The sequence below is a fragment of the Macaca nemestrina genome, chromosome X (assembly GCF_043159975.1).
Source record: "Macaca nemestrina isolate mMacNem1 chromosome X, mMacNem.hap1, whole genome shotgun sequence".
NCBI lineage: Eukaryota > Metazoa > Chordata > Mammalia > Primates > Cercopithecidae > Macaca > Macaca nemestrina.
The window spans coordinates 58,084,822-58,101,834 of NC_092145.1; the positions used below are offsets into that span (position 1 = coordinate 58,084,822).

The 17,013-nt window shown below is 34.6% G+C and overlaps 1 protein-coding gene and 1 pseudogene across 5 annotated transcripts in view; both read right to left on the bottom strand.

The window, feature by feature from the left end:
* Positions 1-17,013, bottom strand: part of LOC105497495 (diaphanous related formin 2) — a 919,069-nt gene that overhangs the window by 549,497 nt on the left and 352,559 nt on the right. The gene's annotated exons all lie outside the window — the stretch shown is intronic.
* LOC139360854 (uncharacterized) overlaps positions 1-17,013 on the bottom strand; it is a 46,050-nt pseudogene continuing 29,037 nt past the window's right edge.

Genomic DNA, 17,013 nt, shown 5'->3' on the forward strand with positions numbered 1-17,013 from the left:
TTCATTTCCTTCCTGGTTTTTTTTTTTTTTTTTTTTTTTGAGACAGAGTTTCCCTCTATTGCTCAGGCTGGAGAGCAGTGGCATGATCTCAGCTCACTGCAACCTCTGCCTCCAGGGTTCAAGCCATTCTCCTGCCTCAGCCTCCCAAGTAACTGGGATTATAGGCACCTGCCACCAAGCCCGGCTAATTTTTTTGGCATTTTTGGTAGAGACTGAGTTTCACCATGTTGGCCAGGCTGTTCTCGAAATCCTGACCTCAAGTGATCTGCCCACCTCAGCCTCCCAAAATGCTGGGATTACAGGCATGAGCCACCACGCCTGGCCCCTTGTTTCTTTTTTTAAGTCAAGTTTAGTCTGTTGGTGACATCCTATTTGAAAGCAGAAAAGTAATATTTGAGACCATTTTGGAAATGTAAAAAGACATATGAGAACAAAATTCAAATAAGCTTTAAGTTCTCTTGTTTCCCAGACTCACTACCCTCTTCCTCCTCAATCTATTATCCTGTTATACTACCAAGCATCTTAGAAGAATGCCCAACACCATCTCCTTGTCCTTCCCTCCTATTCTCTCATCTACTTGTAATCTGAATTCTAACACACTCATACCTACTGAATTAGAACGCTGAAATCTCTGCAGGTAGGGCCTCAGGACCTGTACCTCTTAAGAACTCCTCAGGAAATTCTGAATATTAGCAAGTTTTAGAAAAACTGCTCTGTAGTACATAACACAACACTCTATAATAGCTCAATAAATACTTCCCAAATAGAAAAGTGCAAATATTGTTAACAGTAACCCATGAAAGCCCTCTTTATAATATCTTCCAAATCTAGGAATCGAACACTGAAGGCAACACTTGGTCAACCATTGAGCTTATAGAAATGACAAATAATGAGATTTTGTGAAAGAACAAAGGATTCTCAAGGTACACTCTGTTAATTTTTAAATCAATTACAAACTAGATATATCACTGAGGGCAACGATCTTGCATATATTTGTAAAATCTATTACTGTGCTAGGGATATATAAGTTCTTAGAATAAGTTAGAATGCATTGTATGTATTAATTAAAACTATTTATGTAAATAATAAATACTAAAATGAATATAAGATACCACTGCCTCTCTCCTCTTTTATAGGTACAGATGTCACAGAGGTAGAGAAGATGGGAAAAGAACAAAAGAAAAACAATAATCTGCTATTGAAAAGGAAATCAAAAGGCAGTTAAAAATGAGCGTATTCTTTTTTGTTTGTTTGTTTGTTTGAGACGGAGTCTCACTCTGTTGCCCAGGCTGGAGTGCAGTGGCACAATCTCGGCCCACTGCAACCTCTGCCTCCCACATACCTATTCTGCCAGATCACTGAAAACAATCAAAGACTTGGAATATGCAAAATAGGAAGAGAAAAAAAATTTATTCGATAAAAACTGGAGTCCTCAAAAGAGAGAAAATTCAGTCTAATAGAAGTCCAGAACTGAGCTAGATAAAATGTTAAGCAAGCACATCATAGGTTAGTTTCATTGCTTTTGGACACTATGTAGTCATTTTAAAGCTTGTGGGTCTTAGACCAACAGATCTCAAAAACCATATTCTACTGTAAGTGCACATTCCTGAGTCTAATAATCTGCTTTATGTCAAGGTCCGTTTCAGTTAGCAAGTAGCATGTTGATACTATCTACGAAAATAAACCTGATTTTAACACGTAACCTATTTATCAAAGTAAATGGAGTCAACGTGTTATGAAACCTATCCAAAAAGTAAACTCAGTTTAATATTGAGTCATTGACAATCACAACTGTTGTGTGTGTGTGTGTGTGTGCGCGCGCACGTGCGTGTTTGTGTATCATGAAATATAGTTAGGTAGCTTCAGTTTAACAATAAGTTTCCATGAGGTATTTATTCAACTAAATGCCAGAAATAGTTTGGCCTGTAAGCTTTTAAGAACTTAAAAAAAAAAATAAAATAAAAGAATTGTTGGATAAAAGCTCAGCTGTGACAAACTCTGTCTTCTGTGAGAAGTACCATTTAATACTATATTCAGTGCTGTAGAGCATTCATAACATTACTGCAAACAATATAGAACAAAAACATAAAACTAGTCATTTATAGTAAAATAAAGGGCAATTGCCCACTGTGCATCTCTTATTAATTTTGTAGCCAAAAGTTAGATAATAGAGGGCCCTATAATTGTTTATAAAGGCATATATAAGATGAATGCAATGTTTAAGATTAAACACTACATCTGAAGGCAAAGCAAAACTCAAATGTACAGTGGCTCCTCAATATACAGCCCCTAAAATTCTTACTAGTTTTCTGAAATCTACTGTAGACTGCAGATAGAGCGATTACCATACAAAGTAAAAAAACATCTCATAAAGAACAGAATGAAATCTGCCTTATGTTAAAAAAAAAAAAAAAATCAGAAATCCCACAAATTGAAGGTTTTACTAGAAACTTACTGAAGATAAAAGAGAAGGTAATAGCCCAGGTAAGAAGCAACTGCTAATAGTCGCAGACAGCAAATGTATTTGACTGGATCAGGACAGCAACCTGCTGACTCTTTTTCCTAGCAAACTATTTCAAACCCGCTGTGCTCGCCATTAGGCTGGCCTTTACTTCACCCCAGCCACTTCAGTCCGATCACTGTGGGGGATCATTGTTGCTTCCCTCATGGCAGCCACCAAAGTGTGCCTCTGCTTTTAGCCCAGAATGCTTTGAATCTGAACTTAAGAACTGGTTATAACTACAGAGACAGAGCAGGAAGTAAATATGTAAAATTTGGAACAGAAGTGTCGTAATAAAATCAAATTAAAAAATCAAACTGGCTTATAAGATACAATAAATTCCTGTTTCTTACTGGAAATTTTTACTAAAATATCAGTTAAAAAACATAGACTCCAGAGTTGGGTATGACAATCCGTGAAGAAGAATGAAAAAAAGCAGAATACAGCTGACCCTTGAACATAATAGGTTTGAACAGCTAAGGGTCCACTTATATAAATTTTCTTCCTCTTCTGCCACCCTAGACAGCAAGACCAGTCTCTCCTCTTCCTCCTCTTTCTTAGCCTACTCAACATGAAGATGACAAGAATGAACTTTTATGGTGATCCACTTCTACTTAATGAACAGTAAATATATTTTCTCTGTGTTAAAATTTTCTTCACAACGTTTTCATCTTTGTCCTATTTTATTGTAAGAATACAGTATGTGACACATGTAAAATACAATATAAAGCACAAATCATGTGTTAATCCACTGTTTGCATTATCCATAAGGCTTCTATATATCTAGCTTTCCACTTAGATTTCATGGAACTGAATCTGATAAAACATTCAAAAAGGCAGAGATTATATCTGATACCTGGTGCACTATTTAAAGAAAACTGAGGCACATAAGATGTAACAGGTATAAGTGAGTAAAGAAAATAAAATAGTTACTTCCAGGTAGCATCATCCTTGAAGTCCTGCCTCCAAAATATACACATTTTTAACATCTCTTGATATGACATGAGACATTGTGTATACTGTTATTCTGTGTCCCTAATACAGATGGAGAGATTACAGGTTCTAATTTTAAGTGATTTTTCCCTATAGTCTACTAGGACAAGAGTAGCTAAGATAGCAAAAGTATGTCAGGACTCCTGAATGACTGTAAAATATTTTCAATTCATCTCCCTTCACATTTTTGCTGTCAACCCTTTGTCTATCCATTAAGACTGAAGTCAAATGTCACTTTCTCTATGAAATCTTCTTTAATTACCACTATATTCTTCATCTACCTTTAGCACTGGAAAGGTATTTTCCACATGCTGCCCTACTTAATTAATTTTCATGTATATATCTTATTGACTTATCTAAGTTATAAACTTGTATGGAAGAGAACATTCATGGTACAACTTTATCTCCCACATCAATCCCTCCTCCCATGGTATGTGGAAAATGATGCTCAGGTAATATTATGTGAATAAAATATGTGAAACATTGGAGGGGAAAAATGAGGGTACAGGAATATAAATGTGAAAGTGATGATCTTCTGTCTTCAAGTTGTAACTAAAGCCTAAGTAGTGAGGATGCCTGGAGTGTTGAGCCCATAGAAGACAGAACAGCCAATTAAGAGGACAAAAAGAACAATAAAAAGGCATGAGAAACAGGGGAATTCATTGTCCCAGAAGTGAGAAAGGAAAATGTTTCAATAAGAGAAAGTAATCAACAGTGTCAAAAGTAGCAGGAAGGTCAAGCATAGTCTAAATCCTTAAAAAAAAAAAAAAAAAAAGACCAGAAGAATATAGGCCATTTCAGATCATATAGAGCAATTTCAAAAGAGCAATGATAAGAGAAGCCATATTACAAGAAATAAGAAAGGGAATGGAAACATTTGCTGAATAGAGATCACTCACTTGATTAGTTTAGTAGGAAAGATAACTATATAGTGTGAAGGAGACAAAAACAAAGTGACTGGATACCAGTTTTGTGTTAAGTTTATCTATTACAAGAAGGCACCTGATTGTCAAAGTCAAGAATAGTTTTTATGCCCAAAATGATTACAGAATAAACCCAGCAGACAATGATTTACTGGATAAAATCAATAAGAACCGTGCAAAAGAGATTATACTGTTCAACGATCCATGTTGCATCAATACACATAATGGAATGAGACAAGGTGATACAATGGCCCAAAGCTTCCTGGAATCACTCTTTAATGAAATCAACTAGCAAAATAAAGTCTACATAGACAGTAAGCAAGTCCCACACCCTCTTCTTACCGACAACAAAATAGAATTTCCCAATGTGACAGAAAGAGAAAAGTGGCATGTAACAGTACCAACGGAGCTAAATTGAAAATCATTGTTTAGAAAACCAAACGTTTATACAAGCACAGCCCACAAGGTTCTGTCAACATTTCCAACAAGGAAACATGACAACTTCATCTATCTGAGTCAACAAATGAATAAAATGGCATGTTCAAGGGGAAATGCCACAGAAGCAGCAGTCTATGCCATTTTTATTGGCATACAAAAAGTTGCTGCATAACAAACTGCTAATGAGGATTAGAACGTTATTCCATTCTGTGATATCAGGGTTAACCTAAAATATGAAGTATTTATAACATTAGCTGATGAAAATAAACTGGCTGTCACCCGATTACCTATGGTGTCATGAGAATGTGAAATCTGACACTGTGCAGGCCTAATGGTAGTTATTCACGCTTCCCTGCACACCAAGTACAGATGGACCAGTTAGGTGGCCTGCCAATATGACAACAGGTGGCTTTCTCAACTTACTAACTGCATTTGTAGTCATATTTAGAGAAAATATTCCAATGAAAGAATGAAATTTGCTGGGTTCTTTTAGTGAAAAAAGCATGCTTTCTCAAACAACTTCAATGTAATAAAATTAAAGAAATAGTTAAATTCCTGGTAGGGGGCAAGGTGTTACCCTAGGAAGTGAAAGAATTCCAGGAAACAAGTTACTAGCCTTAAGAAACTTACATAATCCTTATATAAGCCTTATATAAGCCTTAAGAAACTTACATAAAGTACAAATCATGTGTTAATCCACTGTTGGTGTTATCCATAAGGCTTCTGGTCAATAGTAGACTATTAGTAAAGTTTTTTGGGAGTCAAAAGTTATTCTCGAGTTTTCAACTGCATGGCGGGCGGTCGGCACCTGTAATCCCCGTTACTCAAGGGTCAACTACATATCTAGCTTTCCACTTAGATTTCCACTTAGATTTTGTTTCAGGTTTTATTTAAAAGGCGATTGCCTGTACGTTCCATGTCTCCTTTTGCTACGTATGACTTACCATTTAGTAACAGCACTCAAAGCAAAGAAAACGTCTAATTTCCTTTCTAATAGTAATTATTAATGATGTTGATTATTATATATCTTCTATTTAATGAATATCTTAGATTACATCTCTCAACTATTTAATTAACATAATAACTCTTCAAGATAGGATCCCATTTTTACTATACAAAAGCTTCGGCTCAGACCCGTGAAGTGACTTCGTCTACCAAATGACTATTAGATCTGGGATTCAAACCTAGATGAAACCTATGCTTTCAATGCATATTCATTCCACTACAACAAATTCCCTCCCTTAGTATATTTGCCTATCATTTCATTAAGTGAACTACGTTTAAAACAAAGCAGAGTGACTGGCACTTAATAGGCAGCTTTGTAAATGCCAATTCCCAGTTAACGGCCCCCTCTACAAACACTGTACTACACGTAGTCTAATAGAGTGAGATATACAAAGAAATGGGGTTCTGTAAAATTACAGGTAAGCATACCAGACATAGAAAATTACATTACTAAACAATGATGAAAGAAAAATTGGATTTAACAAAAAGAGCAGAAATGAATCAATGAGTGTATCTGCTGATAGAGTCTATGGTAATTCAAGCACGATGCAATGACTTCACTATTTCCCAAAGGCAAAGATGATTATTTGCTGGCAGTTTTCTGAGCTGGCCCTTTAATACGTATGGTCATTATCAGCTTTAAAATAAAGTATCTCAGTATGAATTTTGCTTAAGTAATTCTAGCAATGTATAATCCACAGTAAAAATGTACACTCAAAGGTTAATATAAAACCTAGCCTTCTATACAAAGTGGGATGAAATTTCCCTGGCATAAAATACCTTTGGGAATGAGTTACCTCTTGGCAAAGTAAAGAGTATCAAAATAATAACAAAAAACCTGTCAAATACAATAAGAGAGAAGATGTTGCATTTTTAGCAGTTATTAAATGCTGGAGTTTACCACCACATAAAGGCTTTTACAGCTACATCCTCAATATTTGGCCACATTAAAACCTTTTAAAGTACGTAATCAATGAAACTGCAATGCATAAACACACATAATGAAAAAAACTACTTCAAGCTGATCACTAGAAAAATAAGAGCACTCTTCTCTTAGTTGAGAAATGAATCACGAAGTGTTCTTCCTAGAAATTGTCCTACTGGTTTAAGATCTGAAGTTCAATAACAACAGATAGGAGTGACCTTGCTATCATTCAACTCTATATTAATGTAAGTATGTTACATATATACCCATATGTATATACATCGATATAGGAAACTACTGAATTTATTAAATTACTAATAGTTCTTTTTCTTGAAACTTTCTTCTCAATGACTTCAAAGACCAGACTTCTCTGATAAACAATCCTATGCTTCTGACTAGTCTTTGTTTTCCATATTGTATTCTCTACTTCTATCTACTTCTTATATATTAGTGACCCCAAAGTCCCCATGTTCTAGTCTTTTTACTTTATATTTTTGCCCTGTGCAATCTACTACTCTGACTTCAATCATTAATCTATGTGCTTATGTTTCTTGCATCTGTATCTTCAGCCCAGGTTTTTTCTCTGGGTTGCAGACCCATAAATCCAATTCGTATCTCTTCCACAGGACCTCCAAATAAATATGCTCCAACATGAACTCATTCTCAGTTACCTGAGAAGTGTTGTGTCTGTTCCCTACTCCAGTGAAAAGCATCATAACAAAATATATATCATAGAAATAAGAAACCTTCACGCAATTTTTGAATCTTCTCTCCCTATGCCTGCCCTCCATCTGCAAAATTCTGCCTAAATTTCTACTGCCCTGTTTAGAGCCCTCAACAATTATTGCTTAGATCTTTCATTCATTAATTCACTTATTCTACAGTTATAACACTCATGATCATAGGCAATGTAAATGCAAAAATGATTAAAGGCCACATGTAGTGGCTCACACCTGCAATCCCAGTACTTTAGGAGGCCGAGGCAGGAGGATCCTTTGAGCCCAGACAACAGAATAAGACCTCATGTTTACAAAAGTGAAAAAAAAAAAAAAAAAAAAAAACTAAACTAGCCAGGTATGGCGGCATGTGTTTATAGTCCCGACTACTCTGGAGGCTGAGGTGGGAGGATCACTTGAGCCTAGGAGTTTGAGGTTACAGTGAGCTATGATCATGTTAGTACACTGCAGTCTGGGTGACAGAGTGAGACCCTGTTGCTAAAATAAATAAATAAATAAAATTAAAAAGAAAGAAAGAAAAGATTAAAGCACAGTCTTTGTTTTCAGATAGACAAATGAATAGCTATAACAATGTATTAAGGTGTATAGAAGAGCTATGAAATTACAGTAGTCACTTTGATTTTTGTTTTGTTTTGCATTTTTTCTTCCCCTTTACTCCAATTTCTTCTACACATTCATTACTGGGGTTATCTTTTTAAAATGGTAAGATATTATTACTCATCCTTATTTTTTCTCCCTATATATATGATAAAGCTTAAGTAATAAGTAGGGAATTTAGTACCTTTTAAAATCTGGCTCCAAATTAACTTAATAGCACCCAGGTGTCCCAATGCTCTACCTAAACCAGATTACTCACTCTCAGACAAAATCAGGACATCCCAAGCCTGTATACCTTTGCTGAATACCTTTGCTGATATTCTTTATATTCCATTCTTTCTCAACCTGAACACATTTGGCTGGGCTAAAATGCCATCTTCTTTGAGATGCCTTCCTGAACTCTTCCAAGCAGAATTAATTATTCCCTCCTCTGGGCCTCTACAGAGTTTTGTCCCTATCTTGGATGTAGCACTTAATATACTGTACTATCATTAGTTTAGATATCTGGCTCCTCCATTAAGTGTGAGTTACTCAAAGCCATCAGCAATATCTTGATCATCTTTATATCACTAGAAAGTAGTACCAATTTGATACATGGTAGACAATGAAAATAAAGCTTATTGAATTCAATGAAAGAACTATATTGCCAAACTGTAAAAATTCCTAAACTATATACATGTTAGAAATTAAATTGTATCCTAATCTAAAAAATTAAAAGCCAGCCTTTCCAGTTATTGACCTTCAACCTCTATATCTATAAATAAAATGTATTTAAGATGCCACAGTCATTCATTGGTGCATGTTACACTTAAAAATGGCTAATCTATGATTGATTTATGTTTATTTATGTTTTCAATTTCCATCACTATTATGAAACTTAACAGCTGGCATATGTGTTTTCCTGGTAAAACCCATTACCGGTGGCAGATAACAACTAAGACAGATTTTCCTACGGCAAAATCCTACAATGTCAAGTCACTCTATATGATAAGCAGAGCCACTGTGGGTGATCCTAGAGCCTGAAGTGACTGCATGAAGGCAGCTTTCATTCAGTGCCCTCTAGTCCTGAACTGAAAAGTCAAAAATCACATATATCCACACAAAGCACATGTACATTCGTTACTAAGGATCCATTAATAAGATAAAGATCTGTGTAGACTGTATTGATTTTTTTCTTAGCCTTTTCTCTTTTAAGATATTTCTTTTGTGAATGGAGGGGGGAAGAATTGTGTGAAAGAGAGACTGGAAACTTGGAATATTGACAGAACATAGTTCTTGCCCATGAAATCGCCTCCTGAATCACTCTGATTCTTCAATAGGTAGTTATAATAGTGTCTTTCCCTATTCTAAAAATGAGTATTAATAAAAAAACTAAGTTGCATCAGAAAAGGCCACGTACCATACTTTCTGTATTCTAGTACCAATATCTCATGTTCAGGAAACTGTAACATAAGAATAAAGTCATTTTGAGATGTCACATGTCCATGTAAGAAGGGGTTACCTTAACTTCTGTTTCTGAAAGTATGATAGAATATGTACCCTGATATCAACTACCTGTGAAAAGAACTAAACATGATGAATATTTTCAAAATAATTCAGAATATATAGATAACCTGGCAAGAAAGTAAGGAATACCTAGAGGCCAAAAACTAAGTGAAAGATAAACTTAGAGAGGTAAATATCAATAGAGTCAGCTTTGACCTTGAGTGAATATTCTGAACCCAGATAAACTTGAGCTTCAGTTGTCAAGGCCTCATGGATGGGGGAATAGAAACCAAGCCTAGGGCCTAATCAAAGTGGAAAGAGTAATAGGAAATGGTCCTACAAACCCCAGAGGACTACACCTCAGTTTAACAGTAAATTAGAAATAAACTTGCTCATCTTCCACGGGGCCAGAAAAGAAAATTGCCGATATCAAAACTTGGTGCTGGATGGAGAAAGTAAAAATCTTCTCTGATAATTCCCAGTCCAAAGCCAGCCTTCATGTAGCCTGAATTCATAGGTCCTCAAGAGTCTTTAAAAAAAAGAAAACCTTAAGCCAAAATATTAACATCAGCCTAGGTTGGTTTTGCAACCCAGCCAAAGCAAACATGAATCTCCTCTGAAGGATATCAACCCTCATGCTAGGCCTTAAAATAGTTCCACAGATAAATGTACAATAAATAATAAGCATGTTTAATATAAAGTCATATTTAACTCTTCCCTATACCTTATTGCACAACAATAATAAATTCTCTACTCCTAGAGATTCTAACTCAGCATTTCTGCTCTTATTCTTCTCATCTTCATTCCCAAAGGCATTATGCCTATTCAGACTCTCAGGCCCTCTCATACTCTTCCATTTGACTTCCTTAAATACAGCTCTGCTCCTGTCTGGCTTCTAAGATTCTTCAATGCTTCCAAATTTCTTAACAATTAAAGTCTGAATTTCTTAGACTAGCATTTAAGGGACCTCATAATCCAGCTCAAACTTGCTTTTTTAACACCATTTTCTGCCATTTCCCCTAAAGGTACCCCTGCTTCCCCCATCTCCAACATGAACCTTGTAATCTACCCACATGTTATATACCTACTATTGCCTGGGAATATGACATCAGAAGCACCAGGGTTTTCAATATACAATTTATTCTGCTGAAATTATCTTTCCCTGACCCTCAAACATAGTATTAATTGTCCAAATCTTACCCACTTGGAAAGGCACAGATCAATTACCTCTGCTTCCGTGATGATGCCCATGTCTCTCCTTGTCTTCCCTGCCCTCATTCCTTGCAAATCAGTATCACTTCATCTCTATTTCACTTTTAGGACTTCCGTGGTTGGTATAATTGTACACGTCTTATTCTTGAACATTAAGCTCCTACATGTAAGGGTCCAAGTCTAGCTTAGTCATCTATAGTCCTCAAAAATACCTAGCAAAGTATCTTTTGTATAATAGGTGTTCAATAAATTGTTTGAATTAAGAGATAAATTGGCTTTAACAAGCACTTATATTCAGTAAAATACTATATTGAAGGCCTATAAACACAATCATGGGCATCCGAAATTACTGTTGTTTGACAGCTCTTATTTCTGAGCAAAGCAGCTAATGAGAGAAAAGAATTTCAAAAAATCAGACTGCTCCAAGTTCTTCACATGTTGTCTCATCTCAGATTAAATGAAGAAAGTGGTACTTCTTTAGCCCAGATACATGTTACTTCTTTAGCCCAGATACGTGCTGCTTCTTCAGCCCAGATACGTGCTTCTTAAGCAGAAATGAGCTGTGGAAATGCAGCTGGCTGCAGTTTTCATTTTCCTTCTTATAGGTAAACTATCAAGCTAATTAAAGAACCCCACAATATCCTTAAAAATATATTCAGCTATTTAATAGGAATAGCCGTCTAACTATTAAAGGCTATAGTAAATATATCCTCAGAGCTGTTAAAATTGCTTGAGGTGAGTGGCCAAATAAAAAAAAAAAGAAAAAAAGAAAAAAAAAAAAAAAACAAAGCAAGACAGTTATATATCACTAAGACATCAAAGAAGTAGTCATCCCCTGACAAATTAAACCAGAGAATAGATATCTGCATCTCTAGATAAAATTAAGAATACTTCAAATTCCAGATTCTGGAAGCATCTGCTAAACACACCCCCCAAACCCATCAAGCCAGCAGCTGTGTGATCTATTTAAATATTCCCCAAACCACCTGGAAAAAATGCAAATTATACAGCCTTGTTCATAAAAGAAAATAAATAAATGTCTCTGCTGAATTTCTACCCTCCCTGTATTATAAAAGTTAACAGCCCTGGCAAGGGAGATTGCATAATTAAGAATTAAAATCTTAATGACTTAAATATTTTATTCAGTCTTTGATATCACATTAATAATAGATGTCCAGAAAGGGATAAATGTGATTTGCTGTAGAAACTTAAAGTCTCTCTGAATCAATAATAACAATGAGAATGAAAATATATTTACATTCATATTGTTTTAACTATTATACAAGACCAAAAGCTAAATCCTATATGGTATCTTAGGTATTTACAGAAAGTGATACTTTTAACAAAATCATTCTGTAAACCTAGAAACCATGTTACCACCTTCACTCCGTGGTTGCAAACTCAAAACACAATATTCCAAATAATTTAAATTCAGCAAGCAATATTACTGAAAGTAATGAATGTACAGATATGCATTGAGACCGTGTAAAAAATAAAATAGAAATAAATGCCAACTTTTCCAAAGATAAGACAAATCAAAGGAAAAAGGACTACAAAAAAATCATAAATCAGATGGACATATTAAATAGGCTCCTCAGGCAATGATCTAGTTTAATGTAACACTCAAAGAGCATAACAAAGTTCTTCTGTTCCCTTAAGCTAAGCGAACATCTTTGTATGGTTTCCAAAACTGACACATTTGAATAAAGTCCAAGGATGACTCTAGTTTCAATGTTAGTAGTAAGAGTGGTTTCTTTCCAGAGAAGGAAAACAAAAAACAAAAACAAAAACGTGGTTCTATTACTTGTGTGTTGTTGATGTCTCATATAGATTGGGTCAATCTAAAATAAGTTCTTTTAATATACTCTCATCATTATGCTACTACTACTTAATGAACCAAGTGAGAATATATGATTATTCATAAAGCAAAACGCAAAAAAAGGAAAAGATGACTCAAAAAACAAAACAGCACTAATTTTTTAAAAAATACCCAGCTCAAATATGTCAAGAATATAATTCACAAAGCAAGCATTTGATCATCACTGTCATGATAAAGGGGGGAAAGGTATACCATCAATTCTAAGATATATTTTAGAGAAAATTTAATGGTTAAAAATATGAAATGTTTAGGAAGAATATATTTTGAGACAGAAGATTTAAAAGCATAGTTGTTTCCACCATCAGATAACAAAAGAAACTGATAACAAAAGAAAAACACCAAATGTTATCATGTTATAAATCTGAAGTTCTGACTTTACGCCTTAGCAACCTAATGAGTAATACATCTGACAAGCTGGTCTAATACAGTTTGGAGATAGGGAATAGACCCTACCACCAGCTTCATTGGAAGCACCAGTAATTTAAGTAACTTTTCAAGAAATACAGCTGCCTGCACAGTGCTTGCATATATAGTAAGTGCACAATTAATGTATCAAGTGCAACAGAAAGCAACTCAGTATGTGAAGCACTTTTCTGTTGCAATGACTCAGTATATGCTTATTTGTAATAAGATCACTTATAAAGTAACATAAGAATGAAGGGAAAAATTTAGATGCTTAGGAGGAGAAAAGGAATTAAAATAAACATGAGTGATATCAGAAAATAAAGGAGAACATTGAATGTATGAGTTCTGAATTGAATTCTGAATTATTCAATTCATTGAACATGTAGAAATTAGTTTCATCAATATTATGTCCCAACTACAATAAAGATATATTTTTAAAAACATCAAAGAACTACCTCACCTTTAGTAAACTCTATGAAACCCCATAATCTGATTTTTAAAGTTGAAAATATATAACAAATATCAAGAATTGTTTTCTCCACCTGTAGTACTCCATAGTAGATTATTGAAGCTACTGTTTAAGTAACTTTCTGAGGTAGAAACAGATTCTGTTTTCTCATTAAAATCTCTTGTCTGATTCTATTTGGTATTATAATTTCTTATTTTATTAACTGAGTCATTGAGGCAACTCAACTAGAATATGAATATATGGCCATTAGATCAATTAATGGTATTTTTCTTATGTTAGGGAAAGTATTTGCTACTTCTTCACCTCACACATTATTACTTTTAAAAGTTAAAATTATTAATTATAATTAGGCTACTATATACATTCAATGTTCTCCTCATACATTCAATGTTCTTCTTTATTTTCTGATATCACTCATGTTTATTTTAATTCCTTTTCTCCTCCTAAATTACGCTCAAAATTACCTCCCACCTGCATCAAACCAATGAGACATATGTAAAAGCACAATCCTATGATGTGGCTAAAAAGTCATGCCCTAATTACATTTTTAATGTTTGTTAACTTAAAAGTAACTTGCCTTTTCTTGCATTCCAGTAGCAATGAGCATACACCTAATATCCAGGTACAATTTCCCACTAAAAGAAAATACAGGTTCCTCAGAGAAATTGTAGATTCCAAGACTGTGCAAGAGTAGCTACAAGATGAAACTAAAATGTCTTTCTATGTCAAAAAGTAAGGTAGTGTTAAAAAAAAAATGTAGGCATTTCACAGGAACAGATTGAGGGAGCTCTCACTGGCTAAATCTGGGAAAAATTTAGCACCAAGTAATGCATTGCAGTAATGAACTATAAACCATTGAAAAATAGGAATTTATAAGTCCATACTAATAACAAATCTATCAATAAGTAAAAATGATAGATGAGAAAGGAGAGGTCTTGCTTACAGTAGAATGCTATATGTAGAAGGAGTACTGTAATTGGCAACATATTATTTTACAACCATTATGATAAATGTTAGATAATCTAGGGGAAAATTTTGATGAGGAGCAAGATATTTACATGGTCTTAAAGTATCTTCCCACAGACTGCTTATTAATTCCAAGGAAAAAAAGAGTAATTAGACACTAGAGAAATTATATAATACCTTAATCGAAAATTGATTTCTCCAACGAGGGGTGGACAGACAGTGAGTACCTCTAGGTGTGATACCTCATATAGTATCACCTATGCTGAATTCTGGCTAAGAACACATATCCTGAATCTAATAATAAGGAATACTATGTTTCTAAAAAGGAGATTTATATTTTACAAATTGTTGATGTCATAAAAGACAAAGAATGGCTGTGGAAATGTTCCAGATTAATGAGGCTGAAGAAGAAACAGAGATGGAGATGGAGATTGGAAGGAAAGAAGGCAGGAAAAGAGAGGGAGGAGGGTTAAGGAAAAGGGAAAGAGAGAAGGAGAAAAAGGAGCTTAACAGTAGTTGAGTAAAGGATATATACAAGTGTTCTTTGTAGTATTCTTAATCTTGCAATTTCTGTAGGTTTGAAATGATTTCCAAATACAAGGTAATGTATAACTAGTCTTTTCTTGGTGTTTCTTAGTGTGCTATATTATGCTGTTTTCCTGGTCTTGCTTGAAAGGAAATTATTTGAATATCTACTTAAACGACATTGCAGAATAAAAGGAAAACCGGAAGTATTAAATCACACCATCACCAATAGCCTAGAATCCTATATCAACGGGGTACAGAGATATATACCATATAATATTATGATGTCAATGTTAAAAGCTAAGATACAATTTCTATACAAATATTTCCAATTTCTTTTTGTTAGAATCATAGAACAAAGTCAGAGGATCCCTTAAAAGTACCTAATACAACCATTTGATTTTTCGGTTCATGGAACTGAGGTCACACAGTCACAGAGAACCAAGACTTAAAACACAAGGACTCCTATTGAGCCTTGTCACCTGCCAAAGTATATACTTGGCTAACTTGAGCAAACTGAAATGTTTCAAGTAAATCCTTTATATAGTGTTACTATGAAACAGAGCAAAAAAAAAGCCTATTTTATCCCTTAAGCTGTTTTAACTTGTATATCTGAGGTATTTATTTTAACATAGATTATAATTATATATATTTTTTATTTTAAAACATGAATTTATAGATAAAGGGTACTATATATGCCTAACTGACTATGCTTTAGAAATTCATTATAATCATGGCTAGCCATCATAAATGTCATTCCACGTAAACTGTTCTCATTACATGTACTATTTGAACTAGATAAACACAACGGAATCCATTTTCATTGGGCTATCTCTAACAATGCATGAAGTGATTTTCATTCAGTCATCGGTTTATAAAGTAATTGGTTTGCCAATATTTCATTTTCATATGATCCTGTTGACAGAAATAAGTATTAGGTAGCATAATCCAGCTATTCCATCTTTTCCATTTAATCTTCAGATCTCCTAAGTCACTCCCCCGTCATTTACTGAAGACTGTAGCAACTGACTCAGTCTTTTTGTTCACTCTAACTTCTGTTGTTTTCAGTGACTTCATCATCTGCATCAGACCTATTATAGTCTCTCAGTTTAACTTATCCATCTTTTCCTGAATTCAGCCTCTGCCATTCAATCCTGTGATAATCACACCCTTACCACCTAAAGTAACACAACCTCCCAAATCTCAATTCAATCACCATAACTGATGATCTTTTTTTCTATAGTTCCAGTTTAGTCGATCAAGTAACCCTACTGAACCAATTCTTAAGTGTCAACGAAGCCACCAGCCCTTTGACCCACCATCCATCATTCCTCTCCTGTCCTCACTTGCCTCCCTGTCTAGTTTAAATTCCATGGCCCAAGATATATTCCTTGACATTAGTAATCATTATCTAATGCTCTTTCCCCTTAATGCTTCCACGTTTTTGCAGGCCTGCATTTGTATGGCATTCTTAGAAAATAGCATAATTGGGAAGAGTAATATCACTCTAAAGTAATAATAATCAATTTCAAGGGAACACTTTCTATTATCCAGCAATGACAGCAACACTATACCGATAATTACTTCATATTTTTTCAAATGATTCACTTCACATCAACCCATCCCACACTGTTGCTAAACTGTTAGGTGGTGACATTGCTGCCTAACTAATGAGAAAATAGAAACTATCAAATGGCACCTCCCCACCCATAATCATGCCACTAGCAAATAAACTTGCATTTATACCATCTTCATCTTTCCCATCACAAAGGAGAAAAGGATCCTCCTATCAAAGGTAAGTTCTTCCACATGTAGATCTAGGACTCCTCCCTTTTCTTTCTTTCACTTTTTATTTTCTCTCTCTCCTACATCTTCAACCTTTTCTTTCCAACCCTATTATTCTCATCAGTATTCAAAGATGCTTTAACATTTCCTATTTAAAAAAAAAAAAAAA